At 38.7% G+C, this 13,408-nt stretch overlaps 1 protein-coding gene across 1 annotated transcript in view; it reads left to right on the top strand.

Moving 5' to 3' along the window:
* PLXDC2 (plexin domain containing 2) overlaps positions 1-13,408 on the top strand; it is a 247,352-nt gene that overhangs the window by 134,442 nt on the left and 99,502 nt on the right. The window lies entirely within an intron of this gene.

Raw genomic sequence — 13,408 nt, 5'->3', positions numbered from 1 at the left:
AGTAGTCTGATCCTGTAACTAGCCATCATCTGAAAGCTTCTGTTTTTTAAACCTCCTCTATTTCAAGAACAGTCCTCAGGGATGCTTGGGTATGTTCATACTGAAAGTGTCTGCTTGTACGTGTGTGTCCTAGATGTGATTATATAAAGCAAGAGATGATAATAAAATACATCTCAAGATTAGGTCATTTCTTTTCCTTTTATTTAAAGTTCTTTATTTTATGACTAGAGGCCTGGCACACAAATTCGTGCACAGGTACGGTCCCTAGGACTGGCCTGCGATCAGGGCCATCTTCCCTGGCTGCCTGCAGCCAGCCCTGCCCCCTGCCACCACCCACCCCTGGTTCCCCAGTAGCCATTGGGCGATCAGAGCCTGCCGGCTGGGGGGGTGGGGTGCAGACTGAGAGGTTGGTCATTCCTGCCTGCTCGCCGGCCCCACCCCCACTGCGGGTCACCCTCTGTGTGTGGGGCGACCGGCAGGGCAGGGGCCTTGGCCTTGTGGCAACTGCATCCCCCACCACCCACCCGTGGTTCCCTGTTCACCATCAGGTGATGGGAGCCTGCCGGCCAGGGAAAGAGACCAAGAGGTGGTCAGTGTGCCTCATAGTGACTGGTCGAGCAGTCATTCTGGTCATTCTGCCATTAGAGTCAATTTGCATATTACCCTTTTATTATATAGGACTAGAGGCCTGTTGCATGAAATTAGTGCATGGGGCGGGGGTTGTCCCTCAGCCCAGCCTGCACCGTCTACAATATGGGACCCCTTGAGGGATGCCTGACTGCCTGTTTAGGCCTGATCCTGTGGGATCGGGCCTAAACGGTCAGTCGGACATCCCTCTCACAACCCAGGACTGCTGGCTCCCAACCACTCGCCTGCCTGCCTGATTGCCCCTAACAGCTTCTGCCTGCCAGGCTGATCACCCCCTAACCACTCCCCTGTTGGCCTGGTCGCCCCCAACTGCCCTCTCCTGCAGGTCTGGTCTCTCCCAACTGTCCTCCCCTGCAGGCCTGGTCCCCCCCAACTGCCCTCCCCTGCTGGCCATCTTATGGTGGCCATCTTGTATCCACATGGGGGTGGCCATCTCTGACCACATGGGGGCAGCCATCTTGTGTGTTGGAGTGATGTTCAATTTGCATATTACCCTTTTGTTAGATAGGATTAGAGGCCCAATGCACGAAATGCATGCAAGAGTAGGCCTTCCTTCCCCTGGCTGCCTGCATCTGCTTCCCTCTGGCATCTGGGACCCAGGCTTCCCTCCAGCCGCCAGGAAGCAACCATGACCTGAGTTTCCCTCGCAGCCTCGGCTTCATCCAGAAGGTCGTCCAGAAGGTTGTCCAGAAGGACGTCTGGCCTAATTAGCATATTATGCTTTTATTATTATAGACTACAGGCCTGGTGCATGAAATTTGTGCATGGGAAGGGGGTCCCCTCAGCTCAGCCTGCACTCTCTCCAATCTGGGAACCCTCAGGACCTCTGGCTCCTAACCACTCACCTGCCTGCCAGCCTGATCCCCCTAACTGCTCTCTCCTGACAGCCTGTTCACCCTAACTGCTCTCCCCTCCTGGCCTGGTCCCCCTAATTGCTCTCCCCTGCCTGCCTGATTGCCTCTAACCTCCTCTGCCTTGGCCCCGCCAACATGGCTTTGTCAGGAAGGATCTCCAGAAGGACATCGGAAGGTTGTCCAGAACATGTTCAGTCTAATTAGCATATTACCCTTTTATTAGTATAGATGCCACCTTGTCCTAAAAATGCAGGTTGTTCCCAGGTTTTCCTATCATGGAAGGGGAGCCCGCAGTAGCATCCTGGGTTCTGACCAGGGCTTATGCGCTTGTGCTTTATCTCAGCAGATGTGATTCCTAGTAGAAGACTCTTGGATGTACCTTGAACATTTCTATCGAATTTGCCAAATCATCCTCCAAAAATGTTGAATCACTTTAAACTCCCACCAGCAACCATGTGTGTGCCCTCCATCCCACTTTGATGCCAATATCATTGATTTCTCCCTAGAAGCTTCCCTCCCATCAGCCAAGACTGCTTGATACTTGAGCCAACCTCATTGTTCAGCTGCGGACTTGATTTCCTGAGATAGAATTATGGAGGAGGAAAAATAGTTTTCCTCTACCTTTGTGAGTTCTTAGTGGAGGCCCTTGTAATGAAAGACAGATCACCAAGAGAAAACAAAAGTTCATTAACATGTGTACCTCGTGTATATGTGGGAGATCCCAGGGAAAAATGAGTAACTCCTCAAGGTGGCTTAGAATGCAGATTGAAATACCTTCGTCCTAGGGAAAGGGGATGGGAGATGTAGGCCTCTTAGAGGAGAGTAAATGATTTTTAGGAAAGATGAATGGGGATGGGAGAAATAGTTTGTAACAAAGTTTGGGTGTGATGTCAACTTCTACTCTCCTGTCCTGTGACAGGAGTCAGTCTTCTCTGCCTGATGACACTTAAGCTCCTTTTGGGGGGTCCAATTTTAGGCAGATCAGGAGACTTCAGTGTAAGCCTCTGCATGCATTTGCTGTTTTTCAAGCATCTGCAGCTCAAGGTCATCAATATAACAACACAGCATATGTTGGGGTGGCATGTTCTCTGACCTTCAGAATAAACCCAACAAAAGCTTGTTTCCTCTCTTAGATGATTTGCCACAGTAGCATTATTCCCTGGAGACAGTATTCTGACCAGACCTTCCTGGGAGTGGTCATAATATACCCTGTGCTTGTAGAAAGGTGTGGGCCACATCACTAAATAAACCAGGGTCAGTTTTCTCATCTTGTGGAAAGGGAGATAAAGTTATGATAATTTATCTCCCTTTCCACAGGTTTCTTGCGGGTTTGTGTCTCCGCTGCTCCCCCCAGTCCCCCAGCAGCCCCAGCGCCTTGGCTGCGGGCCTTGGGGCTGCTGGGTGCTGGCCTCCCTGTGGGTTTGTGTCCCAATTCTGCCCCCCAGCAGCCCCAGCACCTCCGCCTTGGGCCTTGGGGCTGCTGGGTGCCAGGCCCGCGGGTTTGTGTCTCCAATCCAGCCCCCTGCAGCCCCAGCGCAGCCATGGTGGGGCTTGGGGCTGCTGGGTACAGGCCTCCCTGCAGGTTTGTGTCTCCGATCTGCCCAAGCAGCCCCAGCACCACCTGGCCACTATGGGCCTCGCCATCTTGGTTGGATTAATTTGCATACTCACTCCTATTGGCTTGTAGTGTAGCGGAGGTATGGTCAATTTGCATGTTTCTCTTTTATTAGATAAGATCGTGGTAGACTTAAATTATCACATGCATCTATGCTGTTTGGTCTTAACGTGAGCTGATTGTCTTTAATTATGCTATCTCTCACTAATATAAAGTAAATGGAGTGGAAATTAGATTTTTCAGAGCTGTGGGTTAGTTGGAAACATCATAGGGTTTATTTAACAATTAGAGTTTAGAATGACATTCATATATGGCAGTTCTGCGTGGGAAAGAGCATGAATTGTGGCAGTTTCTCCATGTTAGCTCAGAACTTGTGGGAGGTGGTATTCAAGGGAACTGTCAAATCAAGGCAGATTTTCCAGAAACAAAACTGTACTGCGAACAAAGCAAGGATGTATTAGCACATGTAGGCAACAGAGAGACATTCTGACCGAACTCTTAAGTCAGAAGCTGAGTCCGGGAAAGCCAACCTTGACTCCTGTTGGTGGAGGACTGTTCTCACATCCTTTCTTTCAGAGGGGTTAAATCAAGCATGACTTGAGTCAATTATTGTGCAAGTAAAAGGAAACACTAGTTTTAGTTTATTTGTGGTTTCTTTTCACCCCAGGAAGAATTTTATTTGAAGCTTCTTCAGAAGCCATCTGAGGTCACCCTGTTCTGATATATTATAGTTTAGAGAAAAAGACCCTCCAAAGTGCAAAAGAAATATTTTACAATTTTAATATTTTAGTACTCAAGTTTGTGTGAGAACCTAGACATAATAAAATTGTACTTAAATAAATTATTAATTTGTCCCCAAATCCAATTTTGCATTCCTTGTTATAATATAATAAGTTAACCATTATGTTTTTTGGGAAAAAAATATCCTTCCCAAATATAAGTGTTATTGAACAAATTGGCAACACTCATGAATTTTGAGAACATATTATGTCTCAAGTTTGGGACTCGGCATTCATCTAAAAAAATTACTCAAGCTTTGCGTTCAGAGAAAAGCTTCTCTCAGGCAAGCTGATGCTGGAGCAACATTCACATTTTTGTTGACTTCACTGAGAAATTAGCCAAAAAGGGATGAAAGTTCTGAGTTTCTAATCCACTTATACCTGCCGTTAGATGGGACCATATTTCAGCAAAAATACTGGAATAGATGTGTCCTACTTTAAAATCTTTTGGGGAATATAAAACTGTTAAATCTCCTCTGAAATCTGTTCCCACGTTGATAAAGTATAACAGTGTCTGTTACATGAACTTCTGTATAAGGAGAGAGATATGGTTGCATTGTAGTCTCAGTTTAAAAAAACACAAAAACATAATGTACTTATTTGCAGCAGAGATTAGGCTATTCCACGATTAGCGTAATACAAGTTATGCAGGTATTATTTTTCCTGAGAAAATAAGATGATTCCTAAAGATCTGTTTGTTACTTATTTGTGCAATCAGAATTTACATAAGTATTTTAAGTCCTTTTCAAAATTCTGCTTCCTTATTTAACAGCCATATTATTAGTAGTCTTCCTCATAGGGAATTTAAATTGTTCATCTCTGTTACCTCTTTTTCTTCTTCTGAGTAAATTTAGGGAAAAACTGATCATTATCCTAGGTAATAGGCAGTTTCATTTCTTCTGCATTTCATGGTGCATTACATAGGACCTGGTTCTCATAAGATCAATTTTCTGTTCTTTTACTCATTTTGGTTACATAGGATATAGAACCTAGATCCTTGGCTTAATCTAGCCATGGCAACATGGAAATACGAGTTACAATCTTGAGAACAATTTTTCCCAGTGGAACCACAGTTGCTATATCATTTTAATCAGATTTGGTGAAGGTTTGGTAAGGCATTCAAAAATCTATAAGGCAAGCTTAATTTATTTATATATGAAGATCCCCCCTACCCCTTCCTCATAACATCATCAACAACAAAAAAGGTGTTTTTCCATTTTTAAAAGCTTCCAAATGGTAAATGATTTCAATGTAACTTCCAAGTATAATTAATTAAGGTAGCCTTTATCTTTCCAAAAAGGTCAGGTGATCTGATAGTTTAAAATATCAAAGGGATTCAGGCATTGTTAGTAAATGAGTAAGGAGTTCTGAGGTTACAAGGGAAATTCCTTGGTTCCTTCAAACAAATGAAAAAAGTCTATGGTGAAATTAAACCTTATATTTAAAAAAAATAAATTTAATTAAAAATCCAGAAAGCATAAGGAACATTGTAAGTGTGATTACTGGTCATGAGACCTTAGGCATTGTACTTAATTTCTATCATTTCTTTTAATACAAAATGAAATGTGTCTATAGCATGCAGTACCTGGCACAATGTGAACAGTACACATATTGGTACTAATACCTAGTCATCATCACCTACATTATTAAGTTAAAAAGGCAGTGATGCTAGGATGACCACACCTAGGCCAAGGGCTCCTTGAGTGTGTCCACAGGGGATTTCCACTAAAAAACACCTTGACTTCCTCTTAATGAAACTCATTCTTTCTGACTATGACATATTTTATTTACTTGTCTTCTTGTTGTCTGTGTGTACCCATCTCTGCATTACCTTTTGTTTTACATAAACTGTTTTATAGAAATTTAGAGACAGAAAGAACCGCAGAGATCAGTGGATTCATTCTCCACAGGTACAGGGATGAAAAACAGGTCTGCATGCAATGGCTTTCGCTACTTATTACAAAAATACAAGTATAAAAACACTTATGATTTTAAGCATAGTGCATATTAATTCAGAGGAATTTGTAAAGTAACACAAAACACAAAGAAGAAAATTTAAATTGCTTATAAATCTATTACTGCTAAAGGATAGCAATCAATGTTTCAATGTATCTGCTTCTAATATTTTGTTTACAGTATACACACACACACACACACACACACACACTAATAAAAGTGGCATTATGCTATAAATACCTGTGTTTCCCATAATTTATACAACACATTTTTTGTTTCTACATTGCTAACTTCCTGTCTAAAATGTGGTCATTAATAGCTGCAAAAAATTTCTTTGTTTCATAATTTATGTGACCTGTCTCAATACTGGCTTGCCTTGTAGGTTGATTTTTGTGTTAATTATTAATAAAACAGTGCTAGACATCCATGTTTTTTTAATTTTTACACATATGTGATTCTTAAAAAATGAATATGTAACTCCACCAATAAACTATTAGAAACAATAAACAAGTACAGTAAAGTTGCAGGATACAAAATGAAACTTCAGAAAAGAAATGAAAAACACAATTCCTTTTGCAATTGCAACAAAAAGAATAAATAAAATACCTAGGAATAAACTTAACAAAGGATATAAAAGACCTGACAACTACAAAGCATTATGAAGAGATTGAAAATAAACAGCAAAGTATATTTCTTTATGGATTGGAAGAATCAACATGGTTAAAATGGCCATATTACCCAAAGAAATATATAGATTTAATTCAATGCTATCAAAATCCAAATGTAATTTTTTAGAGAAATAGAGAAAATAATTAGATTGTGCAAAACCACAAAACCACAAATAGTCTAAGCAATCCTGAGAAAAAAGAATGAAGCCAGAGGTATCATACTACTTGACTTCAAATTATACTACAGAGCTACAATGATCAGAACAGCATGGCATTGGCCCCGCCGGCATGGCTCAGTGGTTGAACATTGACCTATGAACCAGGAGGTCATGCTTCGATTCCCCAACAAGGCACATGACCTGGTTGCAGGCGCAGTCCCCAGTGTGGGGCATGCTGGAGGTATCAGATCAATGATTCTCTCTCATCATTGATGTTTCTAGCTCTCTCTCTCCCTTCCTCTGAAATCAATAAAAATATATATTAAAAAAAAAACCACAGAAAAATAGCATGGCTTTGGCAGAAAAACAGACACACAGATCAATGGAAAATAATTGAGAGCTCAAAAATAAAACCACATGTATATGGGCAAATTATTTTCAACAAAGGAGTCAAAAACACACAATGGAGAAAAGAAAGCCTTTTCAATAAATGGTACTGAGATAATTGGAAAGCCACATGCAAGAGAATGAAACTAGATTACATTTTATCCTTATGTATAAAAATTAATTCAAAAATGTATCAAAAACCTAAATATAAGATCTGAAACAATAAATTGGTAGGAATGTAGACTGGTACAGCCACTATTGCAGTATGGTGGTTCCTCAAAAAATTAAAATTAGAGTTACCATATGACCTAGCAATCTCTCCTATGGGTATCTACTCAAAATACTAAAAAATATATACTCACAAAGATATATGCACCCCTATGTTCAATGCAGCATTATTCACAGTGGCCAAGATATGGAAACAACAAAAGTGTCCTGTGATAGAGGACTGGATAAAGAAGTTGTGGTACATATATACAGTGGAATACTACTCAGCCATGAGAAAATACTAAATGCTGCCATTTGTGAAAACATGGATGGACCTTGAGAATATTATGCTAAGTGAAATAAGCCAGTCAGAAAAAGCTGAGAACCATATGATTTCACTCATATGTAGGATATAAAACTGAAACTCATGGACACGGACAACAGTGTGGTGGTTATCAGAAGGAAGGGGGTGGGGGATTGATAGGGGGTTGAGAGGGCCTAATATATGGTGACAATAGATGATTTGACTTTGGGTAGTGGGCATGCAGTGCAATCAATATACAGATTTTGTATCATAGAAGCTTATATGATCTTATTGAAGCTTATATGATCTTATTAACCAATGTCACTACAACAAATTTAACTTAAAGAAGAGTATAAAGCCATTAAATGCCAATGGCTTTTTATGTACTTTGACACATTGCTTTCTATAAAGGTTGTATTAATTTACTCCCTGACCAGCATTATATTATAGCCCATTTCCTCAAATGCTATCAGATGGTATTATAAATTTTAAACTTTTCAAATTTGCTAAGCAGAACATGATACCTCATTGTTTCTCTAACATTCTTTTGATTACCAGAAAGTTTTGACATTGGCATATATTCATAGGCCATGTGTAGTTTCCATCATTTTTGTTAAACAGCTCCATTAAGTAATTCTTTCTCAGCCTTGGCTTATGTCCCTTCAGATTCTTTTACACAGTGTGCAGAGGTCTTCTTGGATAAATACACAATTCTCGCTAGTATTATTCATACTTGTTTGTTTCTCTCTCCTCTGATGTAATGTTTTGAATTTTGATCGTAATCTCTCAGGAACTGACCTTCCCCATCAGGCCTCACCTTTTCTCCACCCTCTGAGCTAAACGAGCCTAACATTTTCAGCAAGAAACCGAGAAAATCCACTTGTGCCTTTGCAGTTGTTTTATTTGGAAACCTAAGGCTATATCATTTATTTATTTATTTATTTATTTATTTATTTATTTATTATTTTAAATTTTATTGGGGTGACATTAGTCTACATGAACATACAGGTTACCTGTGTGGATTACTAATTTACAAAATCTGTACATAGGACCATGTGCCCACCACCCAAAGTCAAATCTTCTCCTGTCACCTCACATTAGGACCCCTTTCTTCCCCCACCCCCTTCCCTCTGGCAGCCACCACACTGCTGTTTGTGTACATAAGTTTCAGTTTTACATTCCACATATGAGTTAAATCACATAGTTCTTAGCTTTCTCTGTTTGACTTACTGTATTTCACTTCACATAATGTTCTCAAGGTCCATCCATGTTGTTGTAAATGATGCTATTTAATCATTTCTTATGGCCATGTAGTACTCCATGGTGGCCAAGAGTTGGAAACAGCCAAAGTGCCCTACGATAGAGGACTGGTTAAAGAAGATGTGGTATACAGTAATGTGAAAGTTACTTTAGCACATGCCCAATTCTTATACTAGAAACCAACCTGGAAAGCAACTGACCTAACTTGAAATGGTTCTACTACAAGTTATACCATTTCTGAAAACCTTATACTACTCCACTTTATTCTTCTCACCAGCAGTATATTATCTGGATCTTTCTTAAACATCAATTCCTTTCTCATCAGCATCAGATATTTTTAAATGTTTGACTTTGTTCATACTACAATGTGCCTTTGCTTTGTTGGTTATTATTATTCACAGTTCAGTAAGAAACATTGGCATTTTTAAAAATGAAACTGACAACTAATTTGGAAAGCAAACATATATTTTTAAACATTTAGAGGTTCAGTGAACTCTTTGAATAATAATATATATAGTTCCCCATATATGGACACTATATAAGATTACAAACCAGGCAGCAGTTTTCCAAAGAACTTGACCAAAATTATATTTACAGACTGGAAAAAAAAGTCAACAAACAAAAACATAGATTTGCTTTTTACCATGCAAAATGTCTTTAGCTTTAATTATAAAAAATTAAGATTAAAATAATAACAGTAATAATAATAATAGCACAGACTAGTACTTTGTTCAATAGAAATGATGAAATCATCTAAATCTGAACTGTCCAGTGTGGTCTCACTATGTAGCTACTGTGTTCTTGAAATGTGGCTAGTGAGACAGGGGAATTAACTATTTAATTGGATTTAATAAATTTAAAGAGATACATGAAACTAGTAGTTTTTTTGGACAGGGTATCAATAAACCATAGACACATATTTAAATTAAATATTCAATTTCAAGTATATTTACATAAACATCTTTTAACATCTTTGCCTTTTAAAAGGCCTTTGAATTTTAAATATGATTAAATAATACTACTTTCAATACTAGTATAAGCATTCTATTATAACAGATTTTCTCCATAGAAAATCATTTGTAGTTTGATTTGGTGGTAGGACACATGCATTGTAATTACTTAGCAATTAATAAAATTTTTAAAAAGTTGACAAACTATGGAAGAAATAAATAATCTTGAAAAAAACTGAAAAAAAATTTCTTTCATAGTATTTTATATAGCCCAATAAAAATCCTTTCAGAAGAATTGAGCTCAACTTTGCAAAACTACACTCGGTGGTAGCCTATGGAAGGCATAGGAAAGTTGCCAAGACAATTCTCAAAAATAATTTAAACTGAACTTTTCTCTCAAGTTGTTATTTGCCATTTTTGTTTTAAATTATGACCTTAGAGATTTCCACTTTTCCCTTTTTATATGCCTTCAAATTTACTACTTACTTTTCCCCTATTAAATGATTATTTCTATTTTAACTTACACTTCCCTACAACACAGAATATTTCTATTTTTAACTAATAGGTTGCCTACATTTATAAACATGTCCACATGCTAATTTTTCCAATTGCATTTTGCTATAGGAAATTTAGTTTCTTAAAAATATAGGGTCATTTTCTTATCTAAGTGCCAAGCTTCTGAGTGATTTAACACTAAAAGGTTTTCAAAACCTTGATTTTAAAATAAAGAAATTGTACTTCGTTTCACCCAACTTTATTTAATAAAGTCTCAATTTTTGCTTCTCTGAGAAAAAAAAAAAAAGAGTTAATGACATTGCAAATGTGCATTACACAATCTCCCCTGTCTCAGCGGAGGGATGTGTCCCCCTGGTGGAAGCTCCATGTTCAGAGCGAGAGTCCCTGAGGCAATGGGAGCCATGACTTCAGGCAGGCCTGCAGTCCACAGTCCACCGGCCCACTGCGACAATACATTGACCGCTTCCTTTCCTGATACTTGGGCAAAGTGATTTCTGAAGGAGTTCAAGAAATGCATCTTGTTTAAGCCATTAGTAAATATATGTGGAAGGAGAACAAAAGCGAGGATTGTTTTTAAAGTTTCTGATTTTTTGTACGCATGCTCAAGTAACTTATAAAATCTGGCCATTGGGTTTTAGCAGTGCCTTGAAACTCTGCAAGCAGTGAGGAAATGATGAGAGGAACATCTAAGAGGCTGAGATGAGCACTTCATAGTCACCTACATTTTATGTTGCCTTATCCGATGCTGAATTATATTGCTACCTAATAGAATTAGAACTATAGAGGAAATATTTTTTTAAAAGTTTGGGGCAAAAGCATCTTCTATTTGTAGGTGCTTTAACACCCACAACTAGCTAATTTTGTTAATGCACTGCATTTTTGTGTGGAAAGCTTGTAATTGCTGTAACAGTGTACTTCTTTTCTCAAGAGTCTGTGTTGGGTTTTTTTCCCCCCTGAGTCTTTATGCTGGGGATAAAATTGTAATTGTGGGATATATGCTATTTACATTGAAGTGTTCAGTAATTATATTGTGTGGAAGACTCAATTGGAACTAGAATGGAAAATAAGAAATAATCATTTGGGCCAGTCATTAAGCATTGGCAACACGTAAACAAGGAAATGTTAGCAAATAATTTACATGATAATACAAAGTACTATAATATTTATATAAATATAAGAATCAGCCAGTTTAGGAAATTACTCATACATTTTCCATGTGAATGTTAGCTTTCAAGGCAGGTTAGTAAACTGATCATAGCTAACCATGCCACAGTGTACTCATTAAATGTGTGTATTTTGGCTAGAGTGACTATTGATTGGAAAGGATTCCTGGTGTTTCCATATGATCACTCTGTTTCTCCTGCAGATATTGCTCAGAATTTCTAAAAATGTCATTCAACAGTTACACTCCGAATCATATTCCCTGAAGATTTTTATTGCTGAACTTGAACTTTATTCTCTGTTAGTCTGCTCAGAAATCTATTTTTCTTTTTTTCAATTTTAAAAGCTCTTAATGCGCATTGCAGTGAATCTTGATTTTGTAAAGTTGTACGGAAGAGTAGAAGCTGTGCCTGAATGTTTGGTACAACATTATTTTGTCTGACTTTCTAAACAAGACACATGGGCTGAATACATTCATTCCTGGAATCAAATGAAAGCTCCTAGCATTGGCAGGAGCTACGAGTAAATAGATTCCTAATTACTTGTCATTGACAGTGGTATCTCTGAAATGCAACACAAATGACCATTTGGAAGCTATCATTAACTGGCAGGTCATCAAATAAAAGTTATTCTCATTGATTTTGGTTTTGGTAAGTTAATCACCTCCCCATAGTTGGAGGTGTCTGAGCAGGCGATAGAACTCTTTCCCTTTACCCATATGCATGATCAATAATTAACTCTCTAAGGCTTCCCAGTCATTATGTGAGTAGTTTGAGCTCTTCAAAGTATAATATGAAATGAAAAGACAACTAGTATTTTAAGCATCTACTAATATGACAGATACTGCGCAAACTTTAGTGTGAAGACTCAAAACCTCCATCCCAGTGGCAAAGCCATGTCATTTATTTATTTCTGAGGAGTAAATTGTTTAGCACCATGCAAGGCAAAGCAGTATATAGGAGCACATCCTATTTATGTTTAATATATTTTATTGATTTTTTTACAGAGAGGAAGGGAGAGGGATAGAGAGTTAGAAACATCGATGAGAGAGAAACATTGATCAGCTGCCTCCTGCACACCCCCCACTGGGGATGTGCCCGCAACCAAAATACATGCCCTTGACCGGAATCGAACCTGGGACCCTTGAGTCCACAGGCCGACGCTTTATCCACTGAGCCAAACCGGTTTTGGCAGAGCACATCCTATTTAGACAAAGGCAGAAGCTGAGTAATGTTTTATATGTATTAAAAGTAAAAAAAAAAAAAAAAAAAAAGAGCCCTAGCTGGTTAGGCTCAGTGGGTAGAGTGTCGGCCTGTGGACCGAAGGGTCCCCGGTTGGATTCCCATCAAGGGCACATATCTCAGTTTCAGGCTTCTCCCTGGCTCTGGTCCTGGTTAGGACACATGCAGGAGGCACCAATCGATGTGTTTCTCTCACATCGATATTTCTCTCTCCCTCTCTCTTCCACTCTCTCTAAAAATCAATGGAAAAATATCCTTGGGTTAGGATTTAAAAAAAAAAAAAAAAAGAAAAGAAAAAGGACATGACTCATGTGCCTTGTGAAACCTTACTAAATACCATGAAGTTAGCATTTTCTCTAATGTTCGATATATTTTATACTTTGAAAAGTATAAATATGCATCTTATACTTACACCAAAAAGAAATTAATTGGATTAGGGTTCTACATGGTGTTTTCTAATCTGATAAACCTGAAGATTTATTCAGTGAGTAGCTCTAGAATCACTCCTAGCCCCAAAAGAGTTCATTTGGGGGCCACACCCTCCCCCTTCCTCTTCTGGAGCAGAATTTCATGGTGAACAATCAGAAATGGGTGGAAGGATATGAGTGGAGAGAAGTAGAGATGCATGTAGGGTGTAAGCAGATGTTTGACTTCCTTCCTGGATGTGTATGTATCCACATTTCCTAAACACTTTTACTAAAAGC

The sequence above is a fragment of the Eptesicus fuscus genome, chromosome 2 (genome assembly GCF_027574615.1).
Source record: "Eptesicus fuscus isolate TK198812 chromosome 2, DD_ASM_mEF_20220401, whole genome shotgun sequence".
Classification (NCBI taxonomy): Eukaryota; Metazoa; Chordata; class Mammalia; order Chiroptera; family Vespertilionidae; genus Eptesicus; species Eptesicus fuscus.
This window is presented reverse-complemented; position numbering and strand designations above follow the sequence as displayed.